General features: G+C 32.5%; 2 protein-coding genes across 5 annotated transcripts in view; one reads left to right on the top strand and one right to left on the bottom strand.

The window, feature by feature from the left end:
* Positions 1-13,880, bottom strand: part of LOC117121173 (transcription factor 20-like) — a 32,415-nt gene extending 18,535 nt beyond the window's left edge. Inside the window, exon 1 of the mRNA XM_033266281.1 lies at positions 13,735-13,880. The gene's annotated coding sequence lies outside the window, so the exon portion shown is untranslated. The remainder of the gene's footprint in view (positions 1-13,734) is intronic.
* A 214-nt stretch (positions 13,881-14,094) lies between these two features.
* Positions 14,095-18,974, top strand: part of LOC117121174 (E3 ubiquitin-protein ligase TRAF7-like) — a 102,129-nt gene continuing 97,249 nt past the window's right edge. For all 4 annotated transcript variants that reach the window (XM_033266286.1, XM_033266288.1, XM_033266285.1 and 1 more), the window contains exon 1: positions 14,095-14,230. The gene's annotated coding sequence lies outside the window, so the exon portion shown is untranslated. The remainder of the gene's footprint in view (positions 14,231-18,974) is intronic.

Below are 18,974 nucleotides of genomic sequence, written 5' to 3'. Positions count from 1 at the left end.
AAACAAAATTGGATTACGAGAAAAAATAATATCGGAATATAAAAGACAATCGATTAACAACAGTAAACTATCCACTCCTTCAAAACAAACCGCGCGAATTGAGCGGAAGTACGATATCTGACCCTGTATCCCAGAACACATTGCGCTATATGATACTTTGGCGTGTTAGCCCTTGTAATGGTGTGTTGTATAAACGCCGACGTTTGGAGGATCGTCTCGGCTAGCGTAAACACATTCAAGGACGTGAATCCGTGTTCGTATTTAGTGTGTAGTATAAACACAGCCTAAGTCTCTCCCTTTTCCCATACATGAACTTGTCATTCAAACAACCAATTGATCCACATGTTTTAACTACTGTTTATTAGCACTGTTTATAACATGTAAAGTTATTTCATTTGATACTTAACAAAAGTGAAGTTTGTGGTTTCTATGAGTTACATATTTTGGTAGCTGAAGTACTGTATGTATGTCATTCCTCTACTTTATTTAAGTGGAATAACATTTTTAAAACTTATTTCTACTATCAAAAAATGTTATTCAATGGCCATTGTTTTCCGATAATCTCTCAGTACATTATTTGCATCTGTTGTGTTTGTTATTGATTCAATTCTGGCTTTTTACAGCTAGTATTTAAATATTTGAAGATTTAAAAAAATATATCATTTCTATTACTGAATTTTTTCATTGGGGCCATTTTTACCTACTTGTCATTTGGGGCCATTTTTACTGGGGCCATTTTTACCGGGGCAATTTTAACCGGGGCCATTTTTTCCTGGGCCATTTTTTCCGGGGCCATTTTTACCTACATTCACAGTATATGTACTATACTATCTCGAAAAGAAGCCCATGCTATTGTCTTGTAAAGAAGTCCATGGGCTTCTTTTCGAGGCTACCTTTGCAAACTAAAGAGGGGGGACTTCAATTCGAGATGTTCTTCTTCTCGGGAATAAAGCCTATTTGGCTTCTATTGAAGGTTTCGGTGTCATGTTTTTTTTAAATAAAGGGGAGATCGAGGTGTTATAACATTTCCTGCAGAAAGATAGTTATAACACACAATAGTCACTTTAAGCAATAAAACATAAACCAACCTACAGTAATATACTTTGAAATATTACATGGCAAAGCACCAACTATAAATGCTTACAGTTCAATACTCGTTGCACTAAAAAAAAAACAACTTCTATCTCTCCACCTTTGAAAAACACTATAAAGAATTCCAAGTCAGATATGAAATACTGTGATGCTTTATAAATTTAAGTCTCATCTTTCTGTAATTTATTTAAGAAAAAAAAAATAATACAAGGATTTGAACTAGAATCATTAATTGTTTTTATCATTGTACTTTTATAATGTTGTTTTTTTAATTTTCCATGTTTAGTAAGTTTGTGTGCGCCTCGGAATAGGTTTACCTAGACAGATGGCGCATTATAATATGCATTATTATTATTATTATTATTATTACCATACAACCACTGCCACCCAGTAATACTAAGGATTTGAACTTACTGATAAGACTCTTGACCTATAAGCAACTTCTACCATACAACCACTACAACTCCAAGATATTCATCCACTACTTATAAAAAATACTAGTTTTCTGTAATTTTAGGAGTTTTTATTTCATGATAAATAGTGGCTGAGCTAAAGATAAAAAAAAAAAAAAAAAAAAACACAGATGCACAAAGGAACAAGAAACACATGTTTTAATTTTATTATTATGGTCAAATTAAAAGGAAGAAATATATTAAAAAAACAGCAACAGATTGGAATTTTCCCCACAGTGTAAAGTACGCTTTAATAATTTAAAGGATGCAATATTTATTATAGTACTCCATCAAAGGAAATTGCTATAGAGTTCTTCATTAAAAATGCCTGCGTTCATGATCGAGAAAAAATTGAAATAAAACATTCAATTGATCGTAAAAAAAATATATATACTTCAGTATATTGTAATAAGAAATATAACATTGAAAATTTATATTACTATTAAAATAAAAATTGTAATTAGTTTATTGAAATTTATTATTCAAGCGCAATTCAGTTAGTAAAAAATAACTGTCAGTTTAATTGAAATTTGACTCCCTATAATTTCCTCACCACTATTCAAAACTTTAATTACAAAAATTAGCTTCTCGTTCACCATGTCAATGTACAGTTAGTAGAGTAAAACCAAACACGACTACAAAGGTTTATATGTTATTTATTTACGATAATATGGTTGTAAATCACAGAGTATTAACCCCATGTTAATAAATTATATCATCAATTGAACATTATGATACCTTGTCAAAAAAAAATAATGTTAAAAATGGCCTACAGTACCGTGCTAATAAATTTGTTAGATTCATCCCTGGGATTTTGATATTATATTTTGTTAATTCAAGAATTTTTCCTTATGAGACCAGTTTTAATATTTTTATTTGGCCTTGTGTAGCGAACCCACTGCCTGCCAATAACGATGATTTTGAATAAAAATATAATTTTATTTTTTGGCCAATTAGCGCAACCGCTGCGAGGAAAAAAATGGAAATTTCAGAAAAAAAATGAAGGTTTTCTTTATTTTTATTACGCCTGCTGCTGTCGCCTTGAAATCTCCAAATTAAGATGTATATTTCTTCTTAATTCTATAAATTTCAAACATTTACCAATCCCATTACTACACTGTTTCACATATTACCGATAAAATGTTATTTTTATTTTCTCCTCCGTCTGGATGTTTTTGGCAAAAATATTTTGCTAAATGAAGAAACACAATTTTATTTCTATTTTTTCCCACTCTCTTCTGACAATCTATAAAAAATTATTTTGGCAATGATAGTGTTGCGTTGCTGAATTTTCTTCATCCTTTTACCTGATCGTACTTGTATGGAATTCCTTTATTATATTATAAATGAATCTACAGGCTTTACACACACACATACCCACCCACATGCACTTAATAATAATAATGAAAATCGTATTTCATAGGCAGGATATGGTGCTTAGAGCGTGTCGTCAATAACAGTAAAGCGTGTGTACCCAGGTAACTAGGACAATCAACTGAGGAAATTTGAAAGGCTCAACATTTGTAATGTGGTAGAAATATGTAAATATAGGTCTCCCTCTAATTAAAGACCACTATTGTGTTTCCATGGCAAGACATTTAGGCCAGGTAAAAAAAAAAGTAGTTTCTCGTCCTAATGTTTTGAAAAAAGAGAATGACGGTACATTTTTTTTTGGCAAAGGGAAACAGCTACTACGTTCTCACGTATTAGACACATTGAAAGCAAATAAAACAGGCTCTAGACATGATTCATACCATATGCATCCTCAACCATGAATGATGGATTGAGGAATTTTACTGATGTCAGTTTGGCAGATTTTCGTACATATTGTAAAATAAAAGAAATAAAAAAAAAAATAAAATTGGTGAGACAGAGAAAATGGATGCGCGAGGAGACGAGAAATTAGTAATTTTCTTTACTTGGCCTGATGCATTTGAGACTATAGAAATGTGGTCTTTAATTTGAGGTGGTCATGAATTGAAAGGATATAATTAGAAGGAGACCTGTATGTTCATTGTAAATCTAATAAAACAGTAGACATGAAATAACAAAATAAAAAAATCCTTTTTTGAAGGTGTATAGTACAGCAGTGAATAAAACTAAACCAGTCAGGTCATTCAGGTAGGTATTTGAGCTCAATTGGATCATGTTAAATATTTTACTTTTGAACTTTACTCTTACTATCTATCAGCACACAAATGATTTAATAAACTATTTATTAAATTATTCATTTCATTACTTATTTATTTTATGACCTTTACATTTTAAACCTATTTAGGCATCTGTGCTGAAATATATCTATGATATATCTGTGATATATTATTATATTATATTTTTATGCCATGTTTATAAAACACTGGTATATTCTCTCAACAGCTTGATATGAAAGGCAATTGCGACTAAAAATACAAATTAAGTTTGCGGATGCAAGTTGTTTGTGAAAGTATGTTGTTCTTTTTGTCAATGTATGTGTTCGTTTGCAAATGTACATTGATTACTTGTGAATGTACGTTGTTTGTGAATATTCGTTGTATATTTCACTTTTTGTAGTTTTAGTGGTGATTGCCTTCCATAGTTCCATGTACCTTGTGGTAAAGAAAACATCTAGGGACCATCTTGTAAAGTATTACCCTCAACAATTCCAGCCTATTTGAGAAAAAGAAAAGTCCAACAGTATCCTAATTAATTTTTGTATTGGTCAGTGGCCTGGCATATGGTCAGAATATAGAATGTCCAACAAGCCTGAAAAGTCTCAAGGCATTTCGTATGACACTTGCTCTTTTTCAACACAGCCTCATGCCTGTATATTATATCATGTGCCACTTGGAAATAAAAATTTCAACCTTTCAAAGCAATGCTGATCTTTTGGTAATACCAGATTTTAATATCAGCAAACGACTTGAAAACATTGCAATTTCTCCCAGCCTTTCTTAATTAACCAGCTTCTGTACAATCAAAGTATGGCTTAAACATTTTCTCAGAAATGAATTTTTTATTTTATATCTTTCTAAATGTGTATATTTGCATTTATCTGAACTTCTATTTGACATTTCTTACTATGATGAGAACTTCAAAATTTTCCAGTCAAGAATTTCACAAATCCAACTAACTATTCAACTAATTCAATTAATTTTACAAACTCCTAAAAAGATGTATAATTGAGGTTTTATTAAAGATACCACCAACATATACAAATTCATGCAATAGAATTAGCAACAATTTATTTATGCATGATCAGTATTTACACAATCTTCAGGCATAACTTTGTGATTAGTGAAAGTGATTTTGAGCAAAACAAACATATAAATCTCAATAATTAATTGCACAGACACAATTTTGAAACAGACTATTTTTTTAATGTAACTTATATTATACATTTTTGTAAGTGCTTGTGCTACAGCCCTATTGGACAAATTTTATACTTTTACTTTTCTCGGTTAAATGTGCGCATATACTAATCAATTCAAGATAAATACTTTTCAGATAGTATCTCTCAAGGTCCAAAATTTCTAAATAAATTAATGGTTCAATATAACATCTGGAATATTTATGAATACTTTACTGTTTGTGTATACAATAAGAGTTGTGAAATAACAAGATGATAATGAAGTTTAGAATGTGAACCAGTTCTTAGTAAACATGGCTTAATTAACAAGGAAGTAAAGCCACATCTGCCAAGCATTATAGTATGTAGGATGCCTGGGGCTGTCTGTGACTCCAAATAAAAAAAATGATTTGAATATTCACGAGATGACCGATTGACATGAATAGTAATAATAACCTAGCCTAGATTAATGTAATTGTATCAATACATTTATTTTTTTCACCAGAAGGAATGATGGATGTACTGGGGCAGATGGAGGATTTGGCTCTAAGGGGGAGGGTGTGAGAGTCTACACTACCTCACCCCCACCATGGTTGGGACCGAGGTGACAACATTTTGAGAATATGGACTGCTAGGTACCCGGATATTACACTCTCAGTCTCATACTTTAAAAATCTTAATGGTAATTTGTAAATGATAAAAATAATATCAACCATTTTTTCTTAATACAATTTAGGGAGATGCGATCACACCATCTGCACCCCCTTCCACAGCATCCACCCTAGACGTAACAACATTGTTGTACTTGACAACAGGATATCTCAAAAAATGTCAAACTTTATAGAAATTATATTTTGGGAATTTCTTTGGCCCCTCATTTAAAGTGATTTTTGTAGGATGCACTAAGCATGAAAAAAAACACACTGCCTAAGGGAACATCCATAATTTATCAGCATTTTCCAAAGAGTACAAAAAATGCTAATTAAGGGGGTTGAAATGTAGGCATAAGTATTCTTTTATGAAAAAGATAAAATGTTGATCTCAAATTGAAACAAATCAACATTTTTTTATGTACTTATTCAGGAAGGAGGGAGTCACAGAAAATTGTATGTTTTGTGCTCTTTTGAAAAAGTTGAAAATTATGGATGACCCCTAAAAATATGGTTGGTAATTACATTTAACATTTGCTATGTGTATAAGGTCATACAATCTACAGCAAAACCATGAAAAGGTCAGTAAGATCAAACCACCTTGGTAGGATCACTGACAAGAAACTAATTTTCTTTTACTTGGCATGTGAAGTTGACATCTTTGTGAACAAAACAATAATCAAGGTCTTCACTATATGTATGATATCAAAACACTTGAAAAATTAATTGATTGATTGATTGATTGAATAGGAAAAAAAAAATATAAAGTAAAAAAGCTTCAGGAACACCCATTATAGTTATACCATTTCCAATGTGGGAACAAAATTGCACAATACATTTTACTGATAAAAACATTAAATTTTAAAATATAAAATGTGGATCAGAAAACAAAAAAAAAAACAATGTAGAACGTTGATGACAATGTATCCAGGATAACACATTAAAATCCTAAAATGATTTAATCCAGTTTAAAAAAAACCAAGAGACTAATAAATGAAATTTATATTTTTTAATATTAATGTTTTAATTATGTTTTATTTCCACAAAATAAAAAGTATTTACACAATGCAGCTAAGGGAGAATTTGTTCTAAGATGAGAGGGTACCTTCTAAAAGATAGGCTATTAATCTATATCTTGATTGGTATTTGCTAATACAATCTTTTATAAATATTGTAGTTTTCGCGCTATCTAAATTGCGGGCTCTGTCTACATTCCGATAATTACAGTTACCTCAAATTACATTCACGAACATTGAATAAACATAAGTGCCAGATGTAATTAAGTTTTCACAGCATGAATTAAATACTAAATAGATACTTGAACATCAAGACCTTATTCTTCATTAAATTTTATGAATATGTAATTAGGCATAATTTGGATATTTTTTTTTATCTGGTGTCATTTTTTAGTACAATACACAACAGATTGTTATCAAATTTGAGATGGTAAATTTGCCATCTGCTATTATGGAAATTCAGTTCAATTTTATTTTGTTTGGTAATTCATTCAAAATTGTAAACAACCATAATTAATGTAGACTAATGTTACAGTATATCAAATAAAAGCGTATGGTCAATAATGAATTAAATTATCAACATTCATAACAATGCACCAATGTTAATGCAGCTGCCCACTTACAGTATTTACTAACTAGCCAATGAAAAATAAGTCACCATAAAGACAACAGCGTATCGGGCGGGGGAGGGGGGGCCTTTTGGAAAATCTAAAAAGGAAAAAAAAAAAAAAAAAAAAATCACACTTAAGTAGTGGGTGATAGACATTTTACGGGTGGATGGGTGATAACATTGGTAAACTCTAAATAATAAGAGTGGATATTAAGGATTGAAATGTGGGTTAATAAGGGTGGGTGGAAGGCCATGAAATTAGCTTTAGACTGGGTGGAAAACAAGGCTTGGTGGTCCCACCCACCAACAGCTCCCTGATTTCAAGACTCCAAGACATGCCACTACATGCGTAACATGCTATCACTATTAAAGAGCAGGCTACTACCAATGAAGAGGACACTACCACCATCAAAGAACACGCTACAGTATCACCATCGAAGAATGTGCTACCACCATCGAAGAATGCACTATCACCAGCGAAGTACATGCTCCCACCACCGAAGAGCATGCTACCACCATAACAAAAAGAACACTACTACCATAATACCCGTAACATAAACCATCGTTTACAGTCCTACCATTAGATATTGTATGTTGTTATTAAAAATCTGCTGCCCTCTATGGGCTATGTAAAACATCTGCTTAATGTTTAAATTTGTTGTGAGCTGAGTCATCAATACATTCATGTGATCCAACAGTTATGAATCAAGATGACATACAGAGTCATTCACCTTACAGTATGAGCCAATATGTCTTTTCAAATAATATTGCCTACTTTCAATCAACTTAATGACTTGAATTTGAAACCGAAAGAAGATGCAACACCATGTGTCCCAGCTATTTATGAAACATAATTCACCAAAGAGTATAGAATGAAAAGATGTCCGACTGTTTTGAATTTCCATGCATACAATGAAACAAAAAATGAAGTACTGCTATCTGTACTACGACCACGAGTGCAAAAATTTGAACAAGCATTCTTTACACTCTACACGCATTTGATACAAACAACTTTTACGTGCATATCTTCCCTTTGGTTTCCAACCTCTGGTTCGCGGTTTCAATCCCTTGCTACTGTATGCATTTCGTCAAGAGCAGGGCACTTTATCTGCGTTTCTCCTCTCCACCCAGGCATATTTAAAGGTCCGAGTGCAAAATGTGCTGATATATTTCATCCATACTGTACGGCAAAAACTATGGAACTTCCCCCATACGCATTGTGTCAATGACTACAATGACTACAGTACGCTTAGATGGCCAAAAATAGATAGCAAAAGTTTATCGAAACTGACATTATCTCTGACTTGCCTGCAGAAGAATGTAGCAAAGTACTATGACATGAACGATTACTGTACGAGGTCATGTTGTACTATTCATAAGTTCATACCACTCAAATATCGCGATACCACACTGTCAAATTCAGTTGTATTATCTATAACATTGTATTTCAATCAAAACACACAGTATATTAAAATACATTGGCTTAGTAAAAATAATATATAAAACAAACACAAATAGATCTTTTGTTTTACTTTACAAATTGGAATTGACATAATAAAACTTTGGTATTGGAAATACCTCAGTCAATGATGTTAGACAGTAGAACGAACTATCCCTAAAATTGTAGCTGCTCATTGTGTATACCACATGAGGCCAGTCTGGTTTAAAGCTAGGCTCCGGAAGAACTGATTTTTCTTAGACATAAACTCAGGAACGGTTTAAGGTACAAATTTCTGAATATTTAAAAAATTGGGGGAAAAAAGGTGGAAAAAATGGTGGTTACTCCCCTTTCAACCCCACCCATTTTTAAAGATTAAAAAAATCTGTATCTCATTAACTGTTACTAAGTTATTTTGTCAAATATTCTAAATTGTATGGCTGATAAAAAAAAATCAGTTCTACAACATATTAAACAAACATTTTCCTCTAGAGCCGAACTTTTTAAGTCTTTTTCAAAGGCGTGAATTTACAATCCAGTTATGGTTTAAAATAAAAGTATGTCAATGTTTTTATTTTTAAAATAAGTATAATTCATCTAGCATACCATATCATATAGCTATTGAGAAAAAACGCATACAAATAATATTCTAGTGTAATAAGGGAATACTTATTGTTACATTATTAGTAATGTATTGAGAGGAAATGGGTCGTTAAAGGATTAATTGTTAATGGAGGGAAAGTGTGCTACTAGTGTAGACAAAATGCAAGATGTTTAACATACTATGCATTTACATTAAAAGCATAAGGCTTAGTGCCAGGTGGTGGTGGTGATGTAAGTGAAGATGATGATGATGATGATGATGATGATGATAATGATGATGATGAACAAATGAATTAATGCATGTACAATATTCATAACAATCCATCAACAAATGAATAGACTATTAGTACAGGATGGACGATACTTGGAGTATGTATTATACTATGAGGCGCCAAGTGTAAATTCATTATTTAACACAATTATTTATATATAATTCATTATTGAACATATATAACTGAATAGATCACCTACTATTTATATATAATGAATTTACATCTAAAAGATTAATTATATGTTTAAGAAGTAGATTTGGAGCTCAGGTTAAGAAAAGCACCCTAGATTCAGATGAGAACGATTATGAATTAAAGTCAGGAGAAAAAAAAAACCTTAGATATAGGTGATGGACAACTGTCATTAATTTAAATAAGGAGAAAATATTACTCAAACGAGGGGTAAACAGCCTGATTCATGTATGAATACTGTAGGCCTACCTATAGATTGAGTTGAAGGGAATGTATTATATAGTATGAATGGGGAACCCCTGTGATTCTGGGGAAGGGAACCAGCTATAATTCAGATGACAACATCTGATAATTTAGACAAGAGATACAGTACACCTTTGATCCAGGTGATTCAGGTGTAGGATCACCTGTGATTTATGTAATCATGGGGAGAATAGGCCTACTTGATGTAGAAAGATTTGTGAGAGGCATATTTCAGGTCAATACAAATGATGAGACATTCTAGCGACAGAAAACACCTGTGATTATTCATATTGATGTAAACGCCTGCGATTCAAATATCAGAAGCACCTGTAATTCAGGTATAAAGAACTAATTATGAGAATAAATGCACAATACATTTACTATTTAAAATTTACATTTGACTGTATTTCTACTGTATAAAGTAATTTTCATCAAAATTTAAGATCAAGTTCAAGAAAAATGTGGATTTGATTTAATATTAAATTGATGAGTTTGCAAGCTGACAATGTGGACAATGTGTTCTGCAACACAAACGTAGAAAGCACAAAATGTTATTTTAAAACCATCAATAAGGCCCATAAAAAAAATAGTAGTTTATCACCTAGTCCGTCATCACTTTTGGGAAAAATCTGATTTTTAAAAAATTTTTTAATCAAAATATATTTTCATTTCAACAGTCCTTTTCCAATCTTTTTCCACTTGAAAAGCTCATTGTGTCTTGCAAGTATGTTTACTGGTACAACAAAAACATATTTTTTAAAATATAAATTTGATTCCATTCTTATGACTTTTTATATGTGTCTCTAACCATTTATTTACTTGTGATCATTGGTAAAATGGGGGCATTATTAGCAAAAAAAAAAAAAAACCTCCCTCCCTCATCAGTTTTTATTCTTTGATAAGGGTGATAAACTAATAAAAAATTGTTTTATGGGGCCTAACAGTAAATTATATTTCTAACTGTCATAAATTAATTATATTTACTAATCTTTGAGGTTTTGTACTAAACATGCAAGAAGCAGTATGCTGTACTGCATGTTAAGAACTGTAATCTAAGATCTGCCTGCCGCTGCTATTGTCAGGCTCAAGATATTAAGAGCATTCAGTACTCTCTTCTCCTTGTTTCTCACTTTCTGTAAACACAGCAGTACTGTCCTGTATCATGCTGCATAATTAAGCAGTGAGGCTCAATCCTTCCATTATCATTTAACATTTGCTTCCTTCGAATATTGAATAATTTACTATAATTATTCAACATTATTTAACAATAAAATAAATTCAAATCACATGGGTAAATTTCTATACAACAAAGCAAGGGGAAGATTTTATAGAATTTTTCTATTCTATTATGGAATCATTCATTTTTCATTCATCATCATTTTTAAGAATATACAAAAAAATGTTTGTTCCTGTAACCATGGTGTATACTGTAACCCTATCTTCCACATGAAAAATTACACAAAAATTAGAAATGACAAAATGAAATGTTGATTGTTTTTATAATATAACTTCCTTTTCTTCATTAGCATGCAAAGGCGTACTGTTAACCCATCCCCCCAGGCATATATTTTGTACTCATATAAAAAATGTGAGGCCCTTATATCATTTAAAATTAGAAAAAATGCGCAATTTTGTGAAAAAAAAATACTAAAATGTTTTCTTCCTGATTTAAAAACTGAATGTTTAAAATAACTTGAGTCAAACTACACGCAGAAAGCTTTGAAGCTGGGTTTCTAATAAGAAATTCAGAGTTTTGCAAATTAGAATGGATTATATATGAAATTTGTATGGAATTGCAATACATTTTTTTTAGCCATAACAAACCTTACCTACTATTGTATACTTATCCAATAGCTACACATCTGGATTTCATCTTAATTTAGGGACCACCTCAACATTTCTGCATTTTCTCGCATTTTTTAACTCACCTATGAATTGCAAAGCATCTTTATCTAATAGTAATAGGCTTGCATAAATCTAAGGTCATTCAATATGGATTTCATTCCTAGACATTAAAAAATGCTATAAATCGAAGAAAAAATTAAACCTTTACAGGCACCTCTGTAACATTAATAAAATATATTGTTCTTTTTTCATGGATAGACTTATTTTTTAGTTTTTTTTTCTTGTGACATAATTCGCATTCCAATCCTAGTTCCTATCTTATAATTTATTCATGGTGAAGCTGAATAGCATTTAAAGCCCCATTCCCGGCAAAATTTCAGTTGTTAAAAAAATATGATTTTTTATATACAGTATGTTATACAAAGATTTATAAAAATAATACGAAATTGCTAGTTTAACTGAATTTAGACATTCCTGAACATTAAAAAATGTAAAATAGGACGGAAATTTTTTTTTTGTCCCACATTTTTTATGTCTGATTTTGCGATAGGTCTGCAAAGAAATATAATAGGCGCTGGAAACATTAGCCTATCAACACTGCTAGGCTAGGCTTAGCCGTACCTCAATTTAGGTTCTCTTGTCAGACGTAAAAACAGCCCACATGATATTTTTCCGTTGCTAGTATTGACACTTGTAAAATAAATTTCATTGGAATTATTTCAAATTTGTTAAAAATTGATTCAGACCGAGATTTTGACAATTGAACAAACATATATCTGGCCTACTCGATCGACCGCAGTGTGTGAGATGCGAATTACAAAAACTAAGCATTAGAGAGGGCGCACTTTATTGACTGTATAAAGTATACACAAAAGGTGACAGCATTCCAGCGGATGCGATCTACAACCTCTGAATTTACCTTGTAACAAAGAATTCGTTGAGAAAATGATAATCTCCTATGAGAAATAATCTCTATATCTTATTTTTTTTTATCCTTTTGCAAAAACTATAATTTCTGCCAATGGTTTTCCTTGGTTTATAATAAAATTAGACTAATGCATCTGCATTTTTCATTAAAAAAAAATCTTTTTTTATTGAAAGTTTGCTGGGAATGGGACTTTAAATAATATGCTTTTTTGATTGAAAATCTAATGTGCGGAGGAGTTTTATGCCAGAAAAATAGAAAATTTTTGCAAAATATTATTTGCTATATTTTTAAATGCAAGACTTATTTCCAGGACTAAATATTTGCTCTGAGTACATTTGCAGGTGTGGAGAATGTCAGCATCAAAACTGTTACTGCGAGAGCTGGCACCAATCTACAACAGACACAGATTACTTACATACAGTACAGCACAATAGGAAAAAATAATTGAATTCAATTATTTAGTATCAAATTTGATTAAATGAAATATCGGTAACCAAAAATAGAAGCTCAAAAGTAAAGAATGTATGTAAGTAAGGTGCATTACTTTTTGAGAAGATGGTAGCTTGGCCTAGGCCTAGCTTTGGCCTAGGAGGAGGTGAGGCTGGCCTGGTGTAAGTTTCCCCTTGAAAACAGAGTTTGTCATGTCATTTCACCTCGCCTGACAAGCAAAATCACAGCAAGGCTTGGCTTAGCCAAGAAATAATATTTTGCAAATATTTAGTCACCTACTCAATTATTATATATACAATTATAGCATCTGTAAATTAAAAAAAAAAAGAAATATATACACAGTATACAGCTATAGAAGAAAAAATGCATTTATGGAGACCAGTTCTGTTTCGGAATCTTTTTTAACAAATTAAAACACTGCACCCAACTCGCTCACCCCAACATTGAACATGCTTTTTTTGCAGACAGCAATAACCACGGCACACGTACATTTACTCCAAAAATTTATAAAGAAAATGGATTTCAAACTAATAGTCAGTCTAACAACAGAAAATTTATAAGTGTTCCAGTTAGACATTTGCATATAAAAATGAAATGATCTTAACAACAATATGAATTTACCTTCTAAAGCTGCAATCACTTTATGATCGCCATTCTTTTGTCGACTCGGAAGGTCAAAGTGTACCAGCAAGCAATTTCCGCTCGAATTAACACTTCTCTCTGTGTACAAAATAAAAGTCGTGCTGTACCGCGGAACTATACGAATTTTCTTTTTTACTACATAATTTAATCATAACTTGCCTCTATCATTCCGGCCCGGAGAAAGAAGCTTGTTTGTAGAATTACCTTTCTCATTTGCTATTAAATATACATACTACATAATATAGTTAGTTATAAGGCAGATGGATTGAGAAGATGCCTGTCAATGACGAGAAATAAAGAACAAAAACTGGAAAAAATAGGAGATGATTCTGAAGTTCAACAATAGGTGGCGCTGTCACGATGAATTATTTCTAAAAAAGAAGTGTCAGTGCGTGCCGCGGTAGTGATCAAGAAGAGGTGATTGTTTTGCATGTATTTGTGACCTAAGCTTAGGCCTAGCCTAAATTATTAAATGGTGAGTTTAATGTAGATAATGTCTTTCTACACTCCTTATAAATATTAACATGTAGCGCCAATGAGTTGATAAGGATACCAATTAGCACCACCGCATCAATTCCACCAGTCACTAAAAAACTAACACACCTGAGTGAGTGTGAGCACCCATCAATCATTCCTCTCTCAAATCATTATGATGGACATGGATGAAGTGGTTGTGGGTAGGGCTAGGCCTAGCCTTCAACTCAGAAATACTGTACCAAGTTTATGCAGATGGCAGGCGTAAGAATTGTGTTGGGATAAGTGTTGGGATAACCTACTTCTTACCTTTCCTTGTTGTAGTAACTTGTACACCTTGCTTGTGAATTACTAATACTACAGGTGAGACTGGTTGGAGGCCTAGCCCTAGGCCTAGTAAGTACTGTGTAGGCCTAGCTAGACCTAGGCTAACTACACAGCAGGCTAGAGTAGGCCTACTTACTAGACCCATACTTAGACTAGGCCCCTACTACTGTACTACTAGGCCTACTCTACTACTAGCCTGCTGTGTGAAGTATGTTTTCTCTTGCCCTGAAATTTGCACAGAGGATCATGCAGGCCTCTTTACAGCAGTACAGTAGCCTAGGCTTACATTACAGCTGGGATATTATTGTCAGGCTAGCTTCTACACCAGTCGAACCGCCTCAACACCTTGGATAAATTGTGTTAAATCATCTCAACAATTACATAATAGTATTTATTATAATAAGGCGAGACTTACAGTATTTACCTTGTTTAGCAAACCTGCTGCCTGCCAATAAGATTATTTCAAATAGAAATAAAATTTATTTTTGTCGAATTTGCGTACCTACCAACATGAAAAAATGGAAATTTCAGAAAAAATAAAAGTTTTTCTTTATTTGATGTGTATAAGAGACAGATATATATATATATATATATAAATTCAAATAGGGAAATGGGAAAAAACCCATAAAAACAGCAGATGGCCACATAATGCAAAACAATAATAAAATTAAAATGGAGCAGTAGAGAAAATCCGATCAAGAATGACAAAATAAAACAAGCATCCACTGGAGGAAATCCCAATATCTGCAGACGGATACATTTCGGACTTTTTTTTAAAATTAAAAATGGATGCATTACTCTAGTTATAAACCATGGAAAAATATTGGCAAATTTCAGTGTTATTTTAAAATTTTTTTTTCATGTTTAGGAATGTCTGAATTCAGTTAAACAGTTAGCAATTTCGTATTATATTTATAAATCTTTATAACATATAAAAATCAGATTTTTTTTTTAACAACTGAAATTTTTCCAGGAATGGGGCTTTAAGTTTCATTAACATCCGCATTTTTTGGCTCTTATTTTTCCTTCCTAGAAGTTTTTTTTTCTCTTGTACAGTAGTATACTTTGTGCATGATTTATGGTTGTATAAATTAATTTTATTTACTTACTATTACTGGTAAGGTTTGTAATTTGTAAATGTGCAGAGGATATCTCAAAATGAGCTCAAATATGCATTCTCCCTTGTGTATAAAAAAATGGAGGAAAATATTTATGTCAAAAGATACAGGAAGCAATTGATGGAGATTTTATTGTGCAACTTCTGGTAACAGTTCTAAGTAGTCTGCTGCCCTCTTCCATGCTAAAATCAGCAGACTCTAAAAATTATGTATAGTACTGTATTTTGAAGAAAATTTAGGGTTTTTTTTTGCTTCCTTTATTTAGCAAATGTACTGTATGTCCTGACTTAAAAGTACTGAGCTTCGCATTGTATTTAAGGTATGCCTGTGGGTAGCTTGTTAGCTACTCATGTTAAACAAGTTTGTAGCTACTACCCGGTAAATAAACAACAAGTCATTATAAATTTGTGTACACACGCAACCACTGGTATCTGAGTACATTCTCTTGCGCTGCTCTAAAGATGTGGAATGACCTTTGACAAACTGGACGGTCTGTGGGACCCCTTTTGCTTTTTAAATCCCGCCTTAAAGATTATATATTTGAGGCCCACTTGAAGTACTGTAATTCTCTATTATTAATCTTCTTGCTTTTTCTCCGTGACTTGAGACAGTGCCATGAGCACATTTGTGGATATGGCGCTATGTGAAATTTTGATTTCTTCGGTGTTCACACCAAGGATAACCCACGAAAGTCTAAAGAAGAATTATTTCCAGTGGGGTCCTTCTGGTGGTGATTGGGCAATACACCAGGAGACAATCCCCTACTCTTTTCCGTAGAGTGTACTGCGTTCTTTAACGTGCACATGGGCCATAATGCACACGTGACCAACAACTTAAACGTCTCATCCGAAAGACAGTGTGCTATTGTAACTTGCAGCAATATGAATTGAACTGGGGAACAAGATATTTCTACAGTTTAGCGCACATACAGTGGCTACAATACCTCCAGTTTAGCCGACTGAGCTAAGCTGCTCTCGCTGACTTTATTATTATTATTATTATTATTATTATTATTATTATTATTATTATTATTATTATTATAACATTATTTTGTTTTATTTTTCTCCCAGCCAGTTGAGCCCTCTCATCTATTCTTGGTGATTTGCATCAAATTTTAGTTGAATATAACTACTACTTGTTGTGTAGAGTCATAATAATGTATGATTCTAGAATTTTTAGCACGAATCCGCATGAATTTCTTTAAAATAATTTTCACTAAAACATATATTTCCTAATTAATTGTCATATTAATTTCTGTACTAAGTTAAATATGTGGATAATATTTGTTGGTCTCTATGTGTGCTAGTTACCCCATCACTATTTCAGATACAGTACTGTACTATCTAGGAATATATTTCATATAAAGTAATGCTGTATCTATCCTAGGACTATTCAATTATAGCTCCCTCTATAGTTTATTAGTAACATTACTACTATTTTGCATTTCTCTCAGTGTAAGATCCTTAATGGATGTACCATGTAACAACTTTAGCCTCCAATGACCATTTAAATTCGGCACAAAAATATCACAAATCAGGGGAATGGCCAGAGGGGTACTAAGGGGACACCATGTGCTAAGAGTCCACCACAAGATGTGGATGTATCCTCTAAACCTCCTGGCTAAGTAAACATACAATAAATTACAAAGACGATACATCATATTAAAATAGCCTAAAAAGATTGGTAAGTACAAACAAGTTAAACATTTTTTTAGTATCTCCTACCACTGGCCAAAAAATCCTTCCAAATGCTCAACTCGCCTCCAAGCCTTTCCAGCGGGATTTGACTTGAGTCACCGGAAAAATTTTCTTGCCAAGCAGATGTTTCTTTGCATCAAGATGCTAGCAATACATCTGCCGCTGTGGAAGCAACTGTTGTCTTTGATATAATCACTCGGATTATAAAATTAATATTGAATTTAACATTCTTAATTGGAAGTTTAAGAGAAGAGAAGATAAACATGATATTTTGAAATGTTAAGAGTTTTAAGACCATGTTCTTGAATTTTATAATTTATGTTAGAAGATTTAATGTACTTTAAAACGCACAGGATGTTTAAAAACCCCATTCAGGTCGATTAACTTGGCACAGCTGGGATGTAGTTTTAGTGGGCGGAGGTCGTATTTGGCAGGGCCACTTAACCCAGCCCTGAAGTTTTCCACCCGGTCTAAAGCTAATTTCTTGGCCTTCTACCCACCTTTCCTAACCCCTTTGCCCATCCTTAAAATCCACTCTATTGTTTATTAATATTATTATCATCCACCCACCTTTAAAATGTCTACTACCCTGTCTATGTGACATAGTGCAAGGCTATTTTTTAAAAGTTGAAAATATATTTTAATTAATATTTTTTATTTTCACTGCAGAAAGCAATAAAGAATATTTACTAAATTAATTTTATTAATTAATCAGCCTCATTAGGGCAGTATAATAGAGGCAGTAGATCTAAAAACGATCTATTAATCAGTCAACTATTAATTAATCAGCCTCATGAGGGCAGTATAATAGAGGCAGTAGATCTAAAACAGATCTATTTATCATATTAATCAATCAGCCAAGTTTCTAGAGCTCCTCATCGCAGCTAATAATGTCTGAAGATGATGACTTGTTTCTTGCTGAATCTTAGTCACCTAAAAAAATCTGGCGTTGATGGTGCTTCCCAGCTGTCTCATAATTCATCATAATGATAATAATATTTTCCAGAGTTTCCTGAATGGCAAAATCTATCGGGACATGATCCCCATATTTCATGTGGGACCTGGCCCTTTAACAACCTGGACCCCACCCTTTAAAAAACATTTCTGATTAATATGAATAATAATGTAACTAAGATTGTTCACATCTTTGTCTGCTAAAGGCTGGTGAATTACTGCGAATCTTATCATAACATGAACATCTTTTGATTTTTCATTCATGGATATTATGGTATGTAGTAAATGTTTTAAAGGATTATAAATACAGAAGATGTAGGCTACTGTATGCAGTTCTAACCAAGTTTGAGTTGCTTCTGCCGGTGAAATTTATTTTTTCGTTGGATATTATTTTTGTGACTGATGTTAATTCAGAAGATTCTACCGGTGATATGGTAAAACAATGATTCATATTTTTTTCCACATCTTTTGAATGATTATTTTTGTTGACATATCTTAGTTACATAGAACCATATATGGCCTTGGATTGAATTTGATTTCTTTGGCGTGATAGGCACTAACGATAACCCACGAATGTTCTGAGACTTATTTCCAGGGGTTTCATTAGTAGCCGGCAGCTGGCAACTTCGACTGGTTACTTCGGCTCTTT

Source organism: Anneissia japonica, unplaced genomic scaffold, assembly GCF_011630105.1.
Source record: "Anneissia japonica isolate Jap-2015-1 unplaced genomic scaffold, ASM1163010v1 scaffold993_len1110182_cov180, whole genome shotgun sequence".
Lineage (NCBI taxonomy): Eukaryota > Metazoa > Echinodermata > Crinoidea > Comatulida > Comatulidae > Anneissia > Anneissia japonica.
Note: the sequence above shows the minus strand (reverse complement) of the source record. Positions and strands in the feature narration are given on the sequence as shown.